Genomic DNA, 21,947 nt, shown 5'->3' with positions numbered 1-21,947 from the left:
CCCTGACAAATGCAGTCAACGATAACCAAAATCAACTTCAAATGTACTTTACAAACTAAGCACTTCCCTAGGACAGGGTTTGGTAATCCTGTAGTCCAAATCCAGGAAGCAGCCTGATTTTGTAAAAGGGGAACTATAGATTGTAAAAACAAGCAGTGACGAATGTGCAACAGGGACTCACACACTTTGAAAAGCCTAAAATACTTACTGTCTGACTCTTTACAGAAAATGTTTGCCAAGTCCTGCCCTATGAGTACAAATACTTGCCTCTAAGATTAAGCTACCATCTTATCTAATGTCTCATCCCTGCATAACATGAGCTAGCCTCCTTCTAACTTCCAAACTTCCCTTTCCACCTACCAATCATGAAGTCAAAGCCACACATTTTAGGTTGTTTTAAGACAACACCTCCATTTCTTGGTACCAACAGCTGTATTCATCAGATTAGGCTAGGTCATGCTGCAGGCCTCTGCTTATCAATCTTTCTGGAATCACACTGATGGAGATTTCATGCCATTGCAAGCTTCCATGGGCATCATAACAAGGAAAAAAGGAACTTGGCAAATTGTGCACTGCCTCAAATCTTCTGCCTGAAAATGACACATTTTATTTGCGAAAGGAAGGCACATGGCCATGGTAACTTCAAGGTGTAGTGGTTTACTTCAAAGTAGCTATGGTTTTCTCCCCCCTGGAAGAGATAGTAAACAAAAAAGAATTGATGATGATTGCTAATAGCTATCACACCTGCAGTCCCATTCCACAAAAAAAATAACCTCTACTAGGGGCTTGGAAACATCTTTTCACTTTGTTGCATGCATATACCTAAATATTACGTTCCCCTAACATTCCCTTTTACGTCATAATCATTATCTGCATTCATACTTGAAGAGCAGGGACCATGACTATTTTGCCTATCATAAGATATAGCACAAGGAATGGAATGAACTCAACTATTATATTAATGAATGAATAAACTAATGTCATTATTTTTATGTTATTTAATAGTTTCTATGATTATCCTATTAATGATCTTTCTTATATGTTTTACAAATATTTGAACCTTTTATTCCCATCACCATAAAGAATGAAAATCGAATAGTGCCTATAACCCTCCGCCTCCTAGACTATGCTAAGTATTTAAACAGAATTTGTTCTTAATTTCTGTCCCCTTCTTACATAGTCTGCTTTTCTTTATTTTTATTTTGCTAATTTGGAATTTTTAATCTAGATTTATACTAACTTTATTTCACATTATGATTCTTCAATTTTTAGAAATCATTCTTAATATTATTTTAAATTCGCATATACAAAATCAACCATACTCAGATGTACCTGCAAGTTGTATGCCCTTACTGTCTATCAATGTTTCCTCCAATTTTCTTGAGCTTTTTATTTTGATTCATTCATTTTTTGACTACAATACTTCAAAAAAAATTTTTTTCAGAACTAGTACATGGTGAATGGTATTTCTGAATCTTTGCATGTCCAAATATAATTTTCCTTTGCATTCACATGAATGATGGTTTGTTTGGATCTTGAAATGGAACATGAAAGTTGTCAGAATCAAAATGGAGTCAATTGTGTTAAAAACTGGGGAAGATAGGAAAGGCCATGAAGGGAAGCTTCTCATGCACAAAATAACTATCCCAAAAGATTGCAAAACCCACAATCTCGTACAAACACTGTGCAATCTTACATACACACACAAAAAACTTCTGTGAGGATACCTGGCCAGTAACTGTTCAACACTGGACGAATTCCACTCTTTTTATTGACCCCTGTAGTGAAGGATTATTATCTCAAAACAAGTACGTAATTCTCCTCATTTTTCTTTAAAAAGGCTTTGTTTTCCTTTACCACCCTGAATGAGAACATAGTTTACTGTAGCGCACATATCCCCACTGCAATGTCTATTCCCAAATAAATATCATTTCCTTTCAAAGTGTCTCCCTCTCTGTTTGTTATTTAGGATGATGGGAGTCATAGTCCACTTGCACTCCAAAGTTTGAGAAGCACTAGTCTAGGCTGTATTTTCCGCTCTTGTGGACTCCAGCAAGAATTTTCTAACTATTGCCTCCCAGTGAAACACCACTGTACGCCAGTAGGCAGATTCTGAGCAGGGTGAATCATCATGGATACAGCAGAGAAAAGCAGGCACCTGCTAGAGATTCTAGCGCCACCTCACTTCATTTCCAAAGCTATTCCCACCAAGTCTAGTCTACGAGAATGATAAGTCCACTTGTTGCAAATGTGAAGTTCAAACTGTGCCCTCAAATCCTCTAATCACTGCTTTCTAGGCTTTCCCTATCATGCCCACATTGTCCTTCCTCGGTCACCTCATGTGGGGTAGTGGAGAGACTCCTAGAGAAATCTGTGTTCCATTAGAGTTAGAGCTACTCACTGAACTATTGCACCGTTCTCCATTCTGCTGGCTCCATGAGTTGTGTTAGGAGCTCCCTGCACCAAATCTTCCCCTACATTAAGTAAATAGAGCCAAAGAGAACACTGTGGTAAAGACTGTGTCAGCTGCCATGTTGGTTTTCTACTGCTATGTCATAATCACAAAGTTAACAGTTAAAGCAACACCCATTTTACAGGCGAGTTCTCTCCTCTGAGTTTCACAAGGTGACGGGAGGGCTGCGTTCTTTTCCAGAGCGTCTGGGGATGAATTCACTTCCAGGCTCATTCGGGTTGTTGGCAGAACTGAATTCCATGAAATTATAGGGCTCAGGTCCCGTGTCCCTGCCAGCGATCAGCCCAGGGTGGGTTGTTCTCAGTTTTTAGACGCTGCACACATTCTTTTTGGGGTGGCATCTTCCTCCTGCGTCAAAACCAGCAAAGTCCCTTCACAGCAGTTCTTCGATTTGCGTTTGATTAAATCAACAGGGAGCGGGAATTTTGTGGGACATCTTTTGAATTCTGCCTCGTGCAGCTGCATTATGCAAATGATTAGGAAAAATCTGCAAGTCCTTATTTTGAAGTAATTTTCCAAGTGCCCACGGTACATACTTACTCACTCCTGCTTATCACTTGGAGGATTTTACATGGAAAACACTTCCCTTACTTTTCAGGGAACCCCTGCTTTGCTGGTGATGAACCACTCAGCATTTCCCTTCCGCATAAAAATCACAATGACTTCATTTCAAACAGAAACGCCTCAAAGTCTGGTATCTATTTATGACAGCCTTCTCTCTCCAGCAGGACTCAAAGACTATTTTGTTCTAATGTGTCTTTGGTCAATAAAATGGAATTTGGAGAGTTTGAGAAGGTACATTTGTGAGTTCAATTCACTGTCTAGAAACCATAAAAAAAGACATGAGAAAAAATGTATTGCTCTTGAGTATTATTGCCATTGGTGGGTTCCACAGTGCTAATAGACTGTAGTAGGAACTTGAATGAAATGGAATTGAATGAATTCTATTTTTAAAAATAAATTGAATATGACAGCTCACAAATATCCAAGAGCTTAATTTAAAATGTCAAAGGTTGTGTGAATCTTATATGTTTAGCTAACCCTCTAATGAGAAAGAATCACAACACTGAAGTCTCAAATCATTTTTGAGAACGCTGAAGAGAGAAGCCACATAATTTGAGAGTGTCATAACCGGAAGTCCTAGAAAGAGAAAGATCAAACAGCAAATGTGAATTTAGGCCATGAAGAGGTTTAATTTAAAAGCTGAGAGCAAAATCACAGTCCTTTCATAATTATTGTAAGGAGATGTTGGGTACCCTCACTCTCTGGCAGAGCTGTGGTGCCTAATGAACAGAGACCATTTCTATCCTGCTTGGCTTATTTTATTCCTAATCAGTAGCAGTACTTCAAATTAGCTTCACAATCTATTGGCCTCTCTCAGCCATAAAAGCCTCTTCTCTCTTTTGATGTTAGCATAACTCTCCATTGAAAATAACAGAAAAAAGCTCCTACTTGAAGGTTGTATGCTTCCTTGTGGATGACCCACTTCAAAGGGTTCTTGGCATGGTCCAAAGAGAAGTAAAATAAGATGAGGTAAGTACAGCAGCTGTGCTTCTAAGATGAGAGGTTCTGAGCTGAAAAACACCACATCGATTAAGGTCAGGGCAACTGGGAAGGTTGAAGTTCAGCCAACAGAGGGCTGAAGTACTGAACTTGAAAACTCTAGAACCTGGGAAGTGTCAGCATTAAACTCAAGAACACCTTATGGAAAAAAAGTGTTTTATTGTATACATTCAGTTCTGTATATAGATGTTGGAACATTCAAATGGTTTGAGGTATTGACTTCAAAATCCATCATTTGGGGTATTGGATTATCTGTTATTCACTTAACACCAGTAGCACGCAGCTATGGATAAATTGTATGTGATAGTTGTGTTTAATGAGATCAAGATTTTGAAATGGTGACCACTGATTTTCCTCTTCTATTTTATTTAACCTCTGTTGTCTCACAAATGTGGCTGAAAGTACTATTAACTGAGATAGTACTTTCCCGCACTTAACCAAGACATTCGAGAATTACCAAAAATAATCTACCTCAGAATATATTCACCCATGCATCCTGTAAGTGAAGGAACAGAGGGCTCACTAGAGTTGGTTGGCCCTCCAGTGACCACAACAGTAGATATTGATGCTTAGGAAGGATAGATACAATACTTGAAGAAAACAATTGCCAGTTGAAGTTTTTGTTTGATTTTGCCACTTTAGCATTCATGGCTTTTTGTTATGGCCAAGTTAAGTTGTTATGGAGTTAAAAAGTTTTGCAATTTTTTTGTAAGTGTTCTTTTAATAAATGTCTACTCAAGTCCTCTACTCAGTTTTGGTTTTTGTTATTTTCTGTTTTTTAACTTTTATTTTAAGTTCATGGGTACATTGTGGGTTTGTTATATAGGTAAACTTGTGTCATGGGGAGTTGGTATACAGATTATTTCATCACTCATTAGTTAAATAACCCATTAGTTATTTTTTCTGCTCCTTTTCTTCCTCTCACACCGCACCCTCCAATAAGCCCCAGTGTGTGTTGTTCTTGTTTATGTTACCACGTGTTCTAATCATTTAGCTCCCATAAGTGAGAACATGTGGTATTTGGTTTTCTGTTCCTGTATTAGTTTTCATCTAAGGATAATGCCCTCTAGCTCTATCCATGTCCCTCCAAAAAACATGTTCTTTTGTATGGCTGCAGAGTATTCCATGGTGTATATGTACTACATTTTCTTTATGCAGTTTATTATTGATGGGCATTTAGATTGATTCCATGTCTTTTCTATTGTGAATAGTGCTGAAATGAATATATGCATTCACGTGTCTTTATAACAGACCATTTATATTCCAGTAATGCGATTGCTGGATCAAATGGCATTTCTTCATATTGGGTCTTTAAGGAATTGCCACACTGTCTTCTACAATAGTTGAACTTTTTTACACTGCCACCAATAGTGTACTAGTTTTTCTCTACAGCCTCACCAGCACGTGTTATTTTTTGACTTTTTAAGAGTAGTCTTTCTGATTGGTGTGTGTGATATATAATTTTGGTTTCGTTTTGCATTTCTCTAATGATCAGTAATATTGAGCTTTCTTTCATATGCATGTTGGCTGCATGTATGTCTTTTGAAAAGTGTTCACATTTTGTCCACTCTTTTTATGGTGTCATGATTTTTTTTTCCTGTTAATTCAAATTTAAATTTCCCGTAAACGTGTTTAAGTTCCTTATAGATGCTGGATATTAGACATTTGTCGGATGCATAATTTTGCAAAAATTTTCTCCCATTCCATAGATTGTCTATTCACTCTGTTGATAGTTCATTTTGTTTGTGCAAAAGCACTTTAGTTTAATTAGATCCCATTTGTCAATTTTTGCTTTTGTTGCAATTGCTTTTGGTATCTTCATTATAAAATTTTTGCCTATTCCTATGCCCAGAATGATATTGCCTACATTGTTTTCCAGGTTTTTTATAGTTTTAGGTTTTAATTTAAGGCTTTAATCCATCTTGAGTTAATTTTTGTATCTGGTGTAAGGAAACGGTCCAGTTTCAATCTTCTGTATATGGCTACCCAGTTATCCCAGCTCCATTTATTGAACAGGGGATCCTTTTCTTGTTGCTTGTTTTTGTCAGGTTTGTTGAAGATCATACAGATGTAGGTGTGTGGCTCTATTTCTGGGTTCTCTATTCTGTTCCATTGGTCTCTGTGTCTGTTTTTGTACCAATATCATGTGGTTTTGGTTACTGCAGCCCTGTAGTATAGTTTGAAGTCAGGTAGCATGATGCCTCCAGCTTCATTCTTTTTGCTTAGGGTTGTCCTGGCTTTGTTCTTTTTAATTAGGATTACTTTAGCTATTCAGGCTCTTTTTGGTTCCGTATGAATTTCAAAATAGTTTTTTCTAGTTCTGTGAAACATGTCATTGGTGGTTTAATAAGAATAATATTGAATCTGTAAATTGCTTTAGGCAGTATGGCCATTTTTATGATATTGATTCTTTTTATCCATGAGCATGGAGTGTTTTTCCATTTGTTTGTGTCATCTCTGATTTCTTTAAGCAGTGTTTTGTAGTTCTCCTTGTAGAGATGTTTCACCTCCCTAGTTAGCTGTACTCCTAGGTATTTGTTGTGTGACTGTGTGTGTGTGGGTATGGGGGTGTGTTTGGCAATTGTGAATGAGATTGCATTCGTGATTTGGCTCTTGGCTTGACTGTTTTTGGTGTGTAGGAATGCCAATAATTTTTGCATATTGATTTTGTATCCTGAGACTTTGCTTAAGTTGTTTAACAGCTTAAGGAGCTTTTTGGCTGAGACTATGGGGTTTCCTAGATACAGGATCATATCATCTGCAAACAGGGATAATTTGACTTCCTATCTTCCTATTTGAATGCATTTATTTCTTTCTTCTGATTTCCCAGGCCAGGACTTCCAATACTATGTTGAATAGGAGTGGTGACAGTGGGCATCACTGTCTTATACTGGTTTTCAAGGGGAATGCTTCCAACTTTTGCCCATTCAGTATGATGTTGGCAGTGGATGTGTCATATATGGCTCTTATAGTTTTGAATTATGTTCTTCAACACCTAGGGGTTTTTTTTTCTTGTTTTTTTATTTGTTTATTTGTTCTTTGGTTTGTTTTTTTTTAAGACAGAATCTCACTCTGTTGCCCAGGCTGGAGTACAGTGGTGCAAACTCAGTTCACTGCAACCTCTGCATCCCAGGTTCAAGTGATTCTCATGCCTCAGCCTCCTGAGTAGCTGGGATTACAAACCTGTACCACCAAGCCTGGCTAATTTTTATATTTTTAGTAGAGATGGGGTTTCACCATGTTGGCCAGGCAGATCTCGAACTCCAGACCTCAGATCCACCTCAGACTCTCAAAGTGCTGTGATTACAGGAGTGAGACACCACACTCGACCAATACCTACTTTACTGTATTTTTAAAATGAAGGGGGTTGGAATTTATCAAAAGACTTTTCTGCTTGTATTGAGATAATCATGTGGTTTTTGTTTATGTGATGAGTCATATCTATTGATTTACATATGCTGAACCAACCTTGCAACCAGGGATAAAGGCTACTTGATCATGGTACCTACGCTTTTTGGTGTGCTGCTGGATTCAGTTTGCCAGGATTTTGTTGAGTATTTTTGCATTGATGTTCATCAAAAATATTGGCCTGAAATTTTCATTTTTTTGTGTTTTATCTTGACCAGGTTTTGGTATTAGGATGATGCTGGCCTCATAGAATGAGCTAGAGAGGAGTTCTTCCTCCTCAATTTTTTGGAATAGTTTCAGTAGAAATGGTACCAGCTCTTCCTTGTACATTTGGTGGAATTCAGCTGTAAAGCCATCTGTTCATGGGTTGTTTTTTTTTTTTTTTTTTTTTGCACTGATATGTTGTTTATTACTGACTCAATTTTAGAACTTATTATTGGTCTGTTCAGGGATTCAATTTCTTTCTGGTTCAGCCTTGGGAGGGTGTATTTGTCCAGGCATTTATTTATTTCTTCTAGATTTTCTAGCTGTGCATAGATATTCTCTACATGTGCATAGAGGTGCACATAGAGAATATCAGAGGTGCATGATGGAGAATATCATAATATTGTCTGATAGCTGTTTGTATTTCTGTGGGATCATTGGTAATATCTCTGTCATCATTTCTAATTGTGTTTATTTGAATCTGTTCTCTTTTTTTCTTTATTACCTAGCTAGTGGTCTATTTATTTTGTTAATTTTTTCAGAAAACAAGCTTCTGGATTTGTTGATATTTTGAATGGTTTTTTGTGTCCCAATTTCCTTCAGTTCAGCTCTGATTTTCGTCATTTTTTGTTGTGCATTGGGATTTGTTTGCTCTTGATTCTCTAGTTCTTGTACTCATGATCTCATGCTGTTAACTGTGGATCTGTCTAACTTTCTGATGTGGATATTTAGTGCTTTAAATTTCCCTATTAACACTGCCTTACCTGTGTCCCAGAGATTCTGGTGTATTACATCTTAGTTCTCATTAGTTTCAAAGAACTTCTTGTAGGCTATTCAATTTCCATGTAATTTTATGGTTTTGAGTGAATTTCTTGGTCTCAATTTCTAATTTGATTGTGCTGTGGTCTGAGAGATTGTTTATTATGATTTCAGTTCTTTTGCATTTGCTGAGGAGTGTTTTACTTCCAATTATGTGATCGAATTTAGAGCATGTATCATATGGTGATTAGAAGAATGTATATTCTGTTTCTGAGGGGTGAAGAGTTCTGTAGCTGTCTATCATGTCCATTCATTCTGGTGCTGAGTTCAATTCCTAAATATATTTTTTAACTTTCTGTCTAATATTGTCAGTGGGGTGTTAAAGTCTCCAACTATTACTCTGTGGGAGTCTAACTCTTTTTGAAGGTCTCTAAGAACTTTATAACTCTGGGTACTCCTCTATTAGATGCATATATATTTAGAATAATTAGATCTTCTTGTTGAATTGAACCCTTTATTGTTATGTAATACCCTTCTTTGTCTTCTTTGATTTTTTGGTTTGTTTGTTTAAAGTTTGTTTTGTCAGAAACTATGACTGAAACCCATGCTTTCTTCCTGTTTTTCATTTGTTTGGTAGATTTTTCTCCATCGCTTTATTTTGAGCCTATGTGCATCATTGCATGTGAGGTGGGTCTCTTGAAGACAACATACCAATGGGTCTTGGTTCTTTAGCTTGCCACTCCATGTCTTTTAATTGGAGGTATTTAGCCCATTTACATTCAAGGTTAGTATTGATATGTTTGGATTTGATCCTATCATCATGGTAGCTGGTTATTTTGCAGACTTGTTTATGTGATTGCATTATAGTGTCACTGGTCTGAGTACTTCGGTGTGTTTTTGTAGTGGTTGGTAATAGTCTTTTCTTTCCATATTTAGTGCCTCCTTCGGTAGCTCTCATAAGGTAGGTCTTGTGGTGAAAATTTCCCTCATCATTTGCTTGTATAAAAATTATCTATTTCTCTTTTGGTCATGAAGCTTAGTTTGAGTGGACATGAAATTCTGAGTTGGAATTTCTTTTTCTTAAGAGTGTAAAATATTGACCCTCAATCTCTTCTGTATTGTAGGATTTCATCTGAGAGTTCTACCATTCATCTGATGAGCTTTTCTTTGTAGGTGACCTGACCTTTCTCTCTAGCTTCCTTTATCACTTTATCTTTCATTTTGACTGTGAAGAATCTGATGATTATGTGTCTTGAGGATGATTTTTCTTTTGACATATCTTACTGGGGTTCTCTGCATTTCTTGATTTTGAATATTGGCCTCTCTTGCTAGTTTGGGGAGGTTCTCCTGGATGACATTCTGAAATATAGTTTCCAAGCTGGTTCCATTCTCCCCAACTCTTTCAAGGACACCAACAAGTCATAGATTTGATTGCTTTACGTAATCCTATATTTCTTGGAGGTTTTGTTCATTCCTTTACTTTTTTTCTTCTCTCGTTCTTGTCTGACTTTCTTGTTTCACACAACCAGTCTTCAAGCTCTGTCTCTGCTTGGTGTATTCTGCTATTAATACTCCTGAATGCATTATAAAATTTGTGTAGTATGTTTTTCAGCTCTATCATGTCAGTTTACCTGCTTTTCTGTACTGTCTATCTTTTCTATCATCTCCTGCATTGTTTTATCATGACTTTTAGCTTCCTTGCATTGGGTTTCAACACACTCCTGTAGCTCAGTAATCTTCATTCCTATCTATATTCTGAATTCTACTTCTATCATTTCAGCCATCTCAGCCAATTCAGAACTTTTGCTGGAGACATGACGCAGTCATTTGGAGGAAAGATAGAACTCTGGCTTTTAAGTTTTCAGCATTCTTTCACTGATTCTTTCTCATCTTTGTGGACATATCTACCTTCAATATTTGAGGTTGCTAATCTTTAGATTATTTTTTCTTTTGTCCTATGATGATGATCTTGAGGGTTTGATTGTAGTATAACGTGAATTCATCCCCAACTGACTTCATTTCCGGGAGATTTTGGGGGGCCAATTCTCAGCTTCCAACTCCTGGATTGCATACTCTGACTCTGGGGAACTTGTATTGGGCCCCAATTTTGTTCCCTGGCTCCCCAAGGTTTGGAATCCACTGCACTGTGGAGGCCAAGGTGCAGCAACTGCAGCAGCATGCTAGTGGGTACTGGGGTGCCTGCCTCCCTGTGGTCGCTCACCACAGTGGTGGAGGCAATGCAGCTGCAGGGGGCGGGGGGCGGGGGACCCTGCTGGAGGATGTGTGCATGGTGGCGCTGGAAATAGTATTGGCTTGGGGGCACGGTACTGGCTGGCACAGGTCTGGGTACCTTCTCTGTGCCCCAGAGTCAGGAGCGATTGCACTGGAAGAATTTAATAGACCATATAATTAAAACCTCATCATTTCACAAACTGAAAAATAAAAGACAGAACTAAATCCAAGGAGATTAAATGCATGGCTCAAGGAACATGGCTAATAAATGTCATATGCTCCAATTTCTACATTTCTATTCACAAATATTTACTGGGATTTCACTATATACAAGACACTGGGCTCAGTACTAAATAGAGAAAAATGTGAATAAGGAATCATTATACCCTAAAGAAACCTTTCTCCAGCTTTTTCATGTCTCAGTATTTGATGCTTTGTATCATTTCTGAATCCTTGAGGTATGTACATCTAGAAAGTAGAGCAACCTCAAATTGGATTCCTTAATAGCAGTTAAAGTTTAAACTCTAAAGTTAGCAAAAAGAAAGGGAAAAAATGTGGAAGAATTTTAGATGTTGCCTGAAGTAATGGTTTTAAATAAAAAAGTATACATGATAGTATGTGACCCAGAACAAAAAAGTATAATTTGCTTAGCCCAAAAGGCTCATTTTAGGCTAAAAATATGTCATGGTCTGATGCTTTTAAATTAAACTTTTACTACTTAGCCATGTAAAGTATTTGATTTTTGAAAAGGCTTTATAATCAAGTAATTAACAAAAGAATACAAGGACATTTATAAAATGTACAGTGAAGAAAGACTATGGGACATAGCCAACTTTAATTCCTTTCCAATTGGAAGACTTCTCTTTAAGTCTTGTAAATTACATGCCTCTCTTTGAGGAAGGAAAATATGATCTCTCTCTCTGGTACCTCTAGGAAAAAAATCTGTGAAGCAACACAAAATAGTCATGGCAATAAATATTTGTTATTCTAAGGATGTGAAAATACAAGTGTGTCTGACTGCACTCTCTCATTTACAGAACAAGATTGGGTGCTACTCTCACGGGTTTGCATTGCTATCTCCCAGATAACTGAGTCCTCTTGTATTTCGGGCTTGGGTGCATTGAGCAAACCATTTTCTATTGGTTCCACTTTCTTTTACAGAACACAAAGCATGCCCTTAAAAGTATGGGTTATATATATATTACCCCAACAGGCACTATTCTCCATATGACTCATAAAACTGATGGGCATTCCTCAGACTCAAACAGACAGTATGTGGTGGCTGCCTACTTCATTTCACACATCTCGTTTTTATAACTTCAGTCACTTTCTGATTTCTCCTGAGTGATTTCTATTTGAGCAACTGCTTAAAGTTCAGTCATAAAGATCTACTAGCTTCAGAAATAGGCTCTCAAATGTGACCTTCATTTAAATGTATAAGGCAATTTGGAAGCTCTCTAACGTTTCTGAGTTTAAGGTACTATTGACAATGCCAAATACAATGTTCTTGCTTTTTATAGCCAGTAGTATTCTTGTTCTTCTACTTCAGAGTTCAGCTAAAGACCTGAAATGCTAGATAGAATCTGTGCAAGCTTTGGTTAGGCTCACAGGATCAACTTGTTACTGTTCTCATGTTAATCACCTGCTCTAGCTGATCAGGTGTCCTACCACTGAAAATGCTATAACCACCTAATATTTCTCAGAAATAACAACAACGAAAGAAAACCCTCCAAGTTTACTGCTCTAAGAAACTGATCTGTCAAGAAAATGTTCTGTATTCCTGTTTAACAATTTGTTCAATGTGTGTTGATGATTCTGAATGTTAACGATCATTTGGGGTCAAGTGTACAATATTTTAATAAGTGGAAATTTGTGATTGTGTTGACTTCTGACCCAATTCTGCATGCTTGATTTGTAATAGCACTCACTACTCTCCCTGCTACTTCTTTTGAAGACATCTCCACTTTGCAGAAAGATAAAAGGAGAAAGTGGGAGAAATGCCTTTAGCAATTCAACTCAACAGCTATTCAGTGAGCTTCCACCATGTTCCAAATATAGAGTTTAATAATGGAAGGCAGTAAACAGTAGACCATGGTTCTACCATATGGAATTGATGATGCAGTAATGGTCATAGCCATGCACATAAACAGTTGGTCCAGGAAAAATAGAATAAAGGGTAAAATAGAGGAGGATCTAAAGAACTGTGGAAATACCAACCAGGCACAGTGGCCCACACTTGTAATCCAAGCACTTTGGGTGGCCGAGGCAGGAGCATCACTTAGTCCAGGAGTTGGAGATCAGCCTAGGTAGCAGAGTGCGACTCCCATCTCTACATAAAAAACCTTTAAAAAAGCAATTATGGAAAAACAGAAGGAGGAAACAATTCTCATCAGCAGTACAGGGAGATTTTCTCAAAAGGATGAAATTAATCGGGTTTTGAAGTCTAAAAAAAGAATTCTGAAGCAGAGAATGAAAATTCTAACTGAGGTAACAGCTGGAGCAAATGTATTGAAAAGGAAAAGTTCAAATTGCATTTAAGGAGCTTCTATACAAAAGTGTCTATGGAAAAGAGTGATGCGTGGTCAATTGCAGCTTTATGCTACATTTTGTCTCCAATTCATGTGCATGCCTTTGTTCAGTGCAACCAAGCACTCACATAGACATTTTAAATCTCATAATGCCAGATCCTCAGGCAGGCTTTCCTAAAATGGCCTATTTTCATCTGAGGCCCACGGGGCAGTTTGGCACTGGCTGTGACTAGACTGTTTTTAAGGGTAGTCCAGCCTCTAGGGTGAGAAGATCTCGAATAGCCTAAGCTGTGGGATACAGTGAAGACAGAGGAACATTTCCTTTGAGAAAAATAAAGCCTCTTTTGCCCAGTTTTTAGCCTTTTCTTTTAAAGGACCTCCATTCTTTAGTAATTACTGTTTTTATTCCATCATCTTCTTTCCCATACATTGAAAGCAACCATTGGCATAAATAATTGTGCTCAACTTTTTCTTGATCTCCTTCAGTTTATTTGTGGACATAGAAAAAGCTCTCCTCTCTCCTCATCTGTTAATCCATGATGTCACTTCTCTGCTTCAATGTCAACTGAGTTAATTTCTGACGAGTGTCTTGTAGCAGGGAGATCCCATAAGTGCTGAGGCAGGAGCAAAAAGCCTCAGCCTATTTCCATATAAATAATGAAGAAGAGAGTAACTAGAAATGTAACTGTAGTAGTTATCAGTTATTCATATGTGATCTTAGTTATTCATAGGTGATCTTAATTCTTTTACTAATGCCTCTCAGGTCGGAAGTGTGAACCTGGGGTGACATTGTGAAATGAATGACACTAAGGCGAGATGCTCTAAGCCCTCTGTCACGCCCCTATAAGGGCTGCCGGAGGGCGCCTTGGCTGTGCGGCAGCGCCAGCGCTGGGAAAGCACCCGCTGTTTAGCCAGCTAGGGAAGGAGACGTCCAAAAAAGCTGAGACGTCTCCTTCCCTGGAAGAGTTAGGAGAAAACTCCACTTCTCCAAGCTCTTGCAGTAGGACTGACAGCTGTCAGGGAGGCCTACAGACATCTGGGGGCTTAACTGTCTCTATGTGATGCTGTGCTTCAGTGATCACGTTCCATGTCTACTCTCATGCTCTGCGTCTGCACCTGGTTCCTTTTATCTTAGAAAAGATAATCAGTAATAGTAATCTAAATCTTAATGTTTTTGTTCTTTCTTGATAAGTATGGAAAAAGTGCTGATGCATTATGCTCCTTACCTCACTTCAGGTGCCAGAAATTCGTGAGCCCCTACCTGAATGACACGTGATGTACTTGACCCTATCACTGCCATGCCCTATCTACCTTGTCCCCGGTCTCCCACCACCAAGGCCACGCCCTACCTACCCTGCCCCCAGATTTGCATCTCAATAAAAGTGAGAGCGTCCAGGCATTTGGAGCCACTGCTGGTCTCCACGATTTGGGTAGCAGTGGACCCCTAGGCCCAAACTCTCTTTTCTCTCTCTCTGTGTCTTGTGTCTTTTATTTCTACAATTTCTGGTCTCTGCACCAGCCGGGAGCGGCTCACAGAACCCTGTAGGGCTGGGCCCTATAGTGTCTGGCTCTAGAGATGCTGAAAATATATTCTCTTATTGATAATTTTGTGGTCTAAAATAGAGGTTTCTCAGTAAGAGGTCAGATCGTATACACTGTAGGCTTTTTGGACCCAACAGACTCTGGTACAGCTACTCAATTTGTCCATTGCAATGTAAACCCAGCCATGAACAATATGAAATGAATGGGCATGGCTGGGTTCCAATCAAACTCCAGCTAAGAGCCCTGAAATTTGAATTTCATTGAATTATCTCGTGTCATAAACTGTTATTTATATTTTAAAAACTCATTTAAAAAATGTAAAGGCTGGCCGGGCATGATGGTTCATGCATGTAATCCCAGCAGTTTGGAAGACAGAGGCAGGTGGATCACCTGAGGTCGAGATTTCAAAACCAGACTGGCCAACATGGTGAAAAGCCGTCTCTACTGAAAATACAAAATTATGCCGGGCATGGTGGCACATGTCTGTAATCGCAGCTACTCGGGAGGCTGATGCAGGAGAATCATTTGAACCCTGGAGGTGGAGGTTGCAGCGAGCCGAAATAGTGCCATTGTGCTCCAGCCTGGGCAACAAGAGTGAAACTCCATCTCACAAAAAAAAAAAAAGAAAAGTAAAAGCCATTCTAAATTTGTGGGTCATAGGGACAGGATTTGTTTGCCAGGCTGTAGTTTGCCAATTTCTGGTCTAAAACATTTACAGAGTGAGCCTATTGCTTCTGAAGGTGTTGCTTCTACAGCATTGTATTTTTCGTTATACACTATCATGGCAAATATGCTATTATTCTCTGTCTTAGATGCTGACTTGGTTGCTGCTGTTAATCACTCCATCTGTATGACAACCTGTTGTTATTATCACCTTTATTATCTACCGTGCATAGTTCTAAAACGTTGCTTATTTCATCTTGACAGCTATCTGAACTGTATAAAAACAACACAGAGTGTTAAAGAATTTCCCAAAATTATACAATTTTTTAGTGGCAGTTGCAAAATTCAAATCTCTTTGAGTGTTGTACCAGTTCTCTTGAAAAACCATATTGCCTCCATGTCTTCTCCCAATAATTAAATTCTTCTTCAAGGTTTTCCTTCATATATAGTTGCCTATGATTACTTTTTTTTCATTTTCACTGCTTAAAACCATCTTTGCAGCTGAATTCTAGTAATTCTTATCTAATTCGATTGTCACTCTGTAACTGAGTATTGACTTTCTAATAATCACATGGGAGATGAAAGAATTGAGCACTTTAAATTTATTCATTTTAATCTTAAAATTGACACTAATAAAAGTGAATTAGTAACAATAGTAGTGGCATGTATTTTTGAGCCAGACTCAGGACTGAGTTTTTACATGTTTTAAGCTTCAATATTTCTGTGAAATGAATAGTGTTATTATTTACATTGTGTAGATTTTTTTTTTAACTAGGTCATAGAGAAGCTGCCAATCTACCTAAGGTTGCATAGCTAATACGTGGCAGAGCTAGAATTTGAACTCAGGAAATCTCACTCCAAACCCTGCAGTTTAACTATTGAGCTAATAAAGAATAATAATAATAGCGAAAACAAGGAAGGAAGGAATGAAGGACAGAAGGAAGGAAAGAGACATGCAGGAAGGAAGGAGGGAAGAAGGAATCTGAAAGCTGTAGTGAGGGGAAAAATTCATTGGAAATTAAGAGATCTAAATTATAGATTAGACTCTGTCTCTAAGCAGCTGTGTGAATTTAGGCAAGTCACTTTAGCTTCTCTTATCTTCTCCTTGTTTCCAATTCGCCATCTGTAAACTGAGGCCTTGAAGCTAGATGATCTCCATGATACCTTCTAGTTCTATGATCCTATTTTTAAAAAACTGCCTTCTTTTCTTCTCCCCCTTACTGACAGAAAAGCACTTCTGAGACCTCAAACTTTATTATATAAGCCCTCTTTGATTATTTAAAAACTGTACTCTTTAAGTGAAATCAAAGACTGTCAAAACAGATATTTTATGTCTAGCATGGATTGAAGCACATGATTCTCTGTAGAATGCAAGGGTTACAAAACAGTAATCGGTTGAGACAAGGATTCTTTGAGATGAGTAAGCATATTGCACAGCAGAATTATAATCAGCAATGGCTAGGCTCTTTTACAACAGAGTCAAAAACGGAATAAAAGGGGCCCTGAGCATGCAGACACAGAAAAAGTTTCCATGTTACTGACAGGAACTCTAGCCTCGCTCCCATCTCAGCAGCATCTTCCTTCTGATTGAAGGGACCCTTAGGTGCCCTTGCTTCAGGTTCTGAATGAAGATTTTCCTGCTGCCAATGAAGTTTATGAAGGGTAATGGCAGGTAATCAAGCAGAATCTATAAATTGTTAATGCCTGATAAATAATAAAACCTCCCTAGGCTTGTTCCTTTTCCTGCATAGAGAGTAAACAGTGTCCTTAATGTTCTGGAATTCTTTGTAGTATTCTCACTCTTATTCCTTTCTTTTCTTTTGAAAATCACATTTTATTGATTTAATAGATGAAAAAAAGAATCTCTCATGATATACATTTCATATCACTGTATACAAGATAAAGTAAAAACAGTCCAACATACAAAACCAATATCTAAAGTCCAATGATGTTTAGTATATATAATCTATATACTGAGATACATATACCAAAGTAGATGTATCTATAAGTTCTGAACAATGACTTATAATTTCAAATAGCAAAATGAATATCTTATATTGGTATAATACTTTATAGCTCATAAATTATTTTCATGGATAGCAATGTGTTTGTTAGCAAAAAATTGTATTCTAATTAAATTATAACATAATATAATTCCTTTATAAAATTATATAAATTAGTTACATAATCATGATTTCTACATCATAAGTGAGAAGCGTGAAATTCAGAGCATTAAGTCATGGTTGCAAGGACATATCGCTATTAGGTTTCAGGACAAGGGCCTGAATGTGAAGATTTGGATGACAGTTCCAGTGCCCTTTCCCTTCAGCCTCAGAGGAACAGTAACTCCAGGCCAGGCACGGTGGCTCACGCCTGTAATCCCAGCATTTTGGGAGGCTGAGGTGGGAGAATCAAGAGGTCAAAAATTCAAGACCAACCTGGTCAGCATGGTGAAACCACATTTCTACTAAAAGTACAAAAGATTACTAGGCATACTGGTGGGTGCCTGTATTCCCAGCCGCTTGGGAGGCTGAGGCAGGAGAATCTCTTGAACCCAAGAGGCAGAGCCAAGATTGCGTCACTGCACTCCAGCCCAGGTGACAGAGTGAGACTCTGCCTCAAAAAACAACAACAACAACAACAAAAAAAAAAAACTTTTCCAGAGCACCAGACCTTCTGAATCCTCCTGTTCCTATCAAATTAGCTACCATTTACCTCAGAATGACTCTAGACCAGGCGATTCAGGGTCATACGTTACTTCCATCAGACTTTAAGATATTTCCTAATTAGAATCACCCCCTCTATTTATGTCCTAAAGGGGAAAGGTGGGAGAAATCATTTGTTATCAAAACTCAGGACAAACAAAGTTTTGTGACCATGGAGAAATAAAAGACACAGGGAGGAGATGCGGTAAAATGACACAATTTTGTGGACAGAAACACAGAACACAAAACCAAATAGATAATGATCTGGATGGATAAAAACATGAATATAGATAGTGCATAGAGTTCTGCCTAAAGGTTTGTTCTGTCTTATTATTTAAGATAAATAAATAAACAAATTGAGTTCTTCTTTTAGATCCTTTTAACACAGTTTACAAAAATAGTAACATTATTGTGTCTTAATAAGATGGAGTTGTATCTCATTAAATATTTTTAGTGTGGCAAATCCGTAATAGAAGGTAGTACCATGTACAATAAACCAATGGATTTTAATATACATAACATCAAGATAACACTATAAGAAAGAATGAAATGAAGGATAAGTTCAAAAATAGTAATGTGTCTATAGTAAAGTTTTTTTTTTTTTGAGACAGTCTTGTTTTGTCGCCAGGCACCAGGCTGGAGTACAGTGGTGTGATCTAGGCTCACTGCAACCTCCGCCTCCTGGGTTCAAGCAATTCTCCTGCCTCAGCTTCCCGAGTAGCTGGGACTACAGACGCAAGCCACCACGCCCAGCTACTTTTTATATTTTAGTAGAGGCAGGGTTTCACTATGTTGGCCAGGATGGTCTCGATCTCTTGACCTCGTGATCTGCCTGCTTCGGCCTCCCAAAGTGTTGGGATTACAGGCGTGAGCCACCGCGCCCAGCCTATAGTAAATATTTTATAAACAAATTTGGGATAGAGTTTTTAGATAAAATGACAGGATACCCACTCATGTGAATTTCAGATAAACAATAAATAATTTTTAGTATAACTATGTCCCAAACATTGTGCTTAAATATTTTTCTAATATTTGCTAAATCTGGCCATCCTAATTGAACCAGTATCTCTAGGAAATGTTAGTAGAGGCCAGCTTTGCCAACCTATGCAATGAGTGAGCTGGGTAGTACTTTCTCCCCACTCAGAATAGCTAATCCATCATTGAGAGATTTGTGATTATGACATTTAAGACAATTTTAACCTGGTCAGTTCCATGAGGTATTGCAAACAGAGATTTTAATTTTGCCTAAAAGTGCTCCCCATGACCAAAGAGAAAAAAAAAATTAGAAAAAAACATAATCTGAGCCATTCTTGTGCACTAAATACTATACAAAGAGATTTACATTCATTATATTGTCTAAATTCTTTATAATTCACCTTTGGGAAAGGTATGCCTAACCCATTCTATGGATGAGGAAAATTAGGTCCAAAGAGAAAATTTATTCCTCAAAGTGCAAAAACAGGGACACAAACCTGTTACCTGTGTTCATTTTTCTCATTGGTTCATTATCTGTAAGCAATGTGGGAGTTTGTTGAGACGTTCTGGCCAAAGTCAGAGACCTTATCCACGGTGAAATACCCTCAGAGCCAAAGAAACCACAACTCTGAGTAACAGGCTGTGGTGTCTGTTCTGTCATCTAAGAGATACTGAAATTTCTTGGATCATCACGATCAGTGGTCATAGAACACAGAACCAGGCGAAGCCTCAGATCGCCAAAGCTGGAAGAGATAGCCATTTACTTCTATGCATGTGCTTTACTTGATAATGAGAAATGGTTCATCATGTCATTTTAAGGCACCATTAAAATACTTTGGTCATTGGAAATATATGGATCCAATATAACTATTTTACTTTTTTAAACCAGTGTGCCACAGTGGTTGCAATAATTCTTTTAAGTATTTTAATTAAAAACCTTGTATTTGAACACTTGAGAAAGGATTTGTATTTATTTTTGTAGGAAATCCATGAAAAACTAATCTCATAGATTTACTAGAAATGATACAGATCTTATGATTTGTCAATTGGCCATAACTACACAGTACATAACTACTTATAACTAAAGACACTGCAGTCAGAAATGGAAAGGAAGAATTGTCACAGTTCAGTTCTATTCCAGTAGAATCTAGTTACCTTCCTAGCCAGGGACACATAAATTGAACAGAATGAAGCAGTTAGTGAGACACCGGTCACAACTAAGCAGATGGAGTTATTTTTTCACAAAATAATACCAATTAACTGAGAGAATTGTTCTTTATTTTAAAAACAAAGAGGTGGAAGCTGGAAGCAGGGGTTTTAGCAGTTTCAACTGCAGGCATTACATAGAGGTCATTCCTATGATTTAGAAAGGACCACACATTCTTAAAAATTGCAGATTCACTCATCTTCCAGAAATAAAAGTCATGCAACCCACTTCCAGCTTTGGAAATTGACTCACTATAGATGCATCTAAAAAGGATAGATGGCTGTCCATTCCTTATTAAATTTACTAGAAATGAAGACACATTTATATCTCTCTAGTTATTGGCTATCTCAATGGCTTAACACCATAGTAAAGAAAATCGGAATCTTTAAAATTAAGAAGTTTTGGGCCGGGCGCGGTGGCTCAAGCCTGTAATCCCAGAACTTTGGGAGGCCGAGGCGGGTGGATCACGAGGTCAAGAGATCGAGACCATCCTGGTCAGCATGGTGAAACCCTGTCTCTACTAAAAATACAAAAAATTAGCTGGGCACGGTGGTGCGTGCCTATAATCTCAGCTACTCAGGAGGCTGAGGCAGGAGAATTGCCTGAAACCAGGAGGCGGAGGTTGCGGTGAGCCGAGATCGCTCCATTGCACTCCAGTCTGGGTAACAAGAGCGAAACTCCGTCTCAAAAAGAAAGAAGTTTTGTATGTAGCAGATAACAATTGGTCACCTTCTTATAAAAATTATTAGGGATTATGGAGTACACAGCTTTTGATTTCTAGATTCTAAACTTCCATCTACTTCATTCATTCATGCATACATCTAGTTATATGTTCATTTAGGCAATTAACATTTATTTGGCAGCTGCCCTATATGTAGGCCTAACTGTAGATGCTAGAGAATACAAGCAATTATAAACAAGTTTATGGTCTCAAGAACTTCAAACTTTGTCATATAGATTAAAAAATCAAACGGTATATGTAAAATATTAAGCAATAATACAATCAGTTAGATCACACACAAAAAAGTATGTGATTAAACGTTAAGTAAGTAAAACATACAAAGACTGGGTCTATAAGAGGAAGAGTTTCTGTTCGTGGGAAAGGAAGAAGAAACTGGGTGAGTAGTAGTTAAACTGGGGACAAGCTAGAGGTGTTTTGGGAAGGGGAACAGATGGAGTCAAGACTGAATCTGGAAAGAAGATGAATCTTTGGTGGCTCCCTAGGAGTGGAAAGGCCTGGAACTCCTTTGGCCATTGTAAGCTTCAGTCACTTTGAAGTACTTTTCATTCGACAAGCATGTGTTTCATTTCTCTCTCCTATGCCTCTGTTTGTGCTGCCTTCTGAACCTGAAATGACCTTGTTCCTCAAGCTCTGCATTTCTCAACCCTACCCATATTTTCAATTTACCATTAACTACCAACTACTCTATGCAACTTCTTGCTCACTCTAGCTGGAATTTAAATCATTTGTATTCAAAGAGAAAATTATCAAACTCATGAGGCCTGTTACCTTGTACACATTGTATTTCCCTGACTACCTTGTAAATTCCTGCGTTTAAGATACGGCCTTGCACATATTAAGCATTCTATTATTTGAGGTTTCAACAGTTTCAGATATGTAGAGGAAAATATTATGAAAAGTTACCATAAATAAGCAGAAAAGGAGAGAAATATAGAAGGGCAAAAGT

The 21,947-nt window shown here is 37.9% G+C and overlaps 1 protein-coding gene across 1 annotated transcript in view; it reads left to right on the top strand.

Annotated features, from left to right (window-relative positions):
- Positions 1-21,947, top strand: part of GALNTL6 (polypeptide N-acetylgalactosaminyltransferase like 6) — a 1,235,246-nt gene that overhangs the window by 852,788 nt on the left and 360,511 nt on the right. The window lies entirely within an intron of this gene.

This window comes from Aotus nancymaae, unplaced genomic scaffold (assembly GCF_030222135.1).
Source record: "Aotus nancymaae isolate 86718 unplaced genomic scaffold, 86718_ANA_hifiasm-v0.15.2.pri h1tg000115l, whole genome shotgun sequence".
Taxonomy (NCBI): Eukaryota; Metazoa; Chordata; class Mammalia; order Primates; family Aotidae; genus Aotus; species Aotus nancymaae.
The sequence above is the reverse complement of the archived record's forward strand: the minus strand, read 5'-3'. Positions and strand labels throughout refer to the sequence as shown.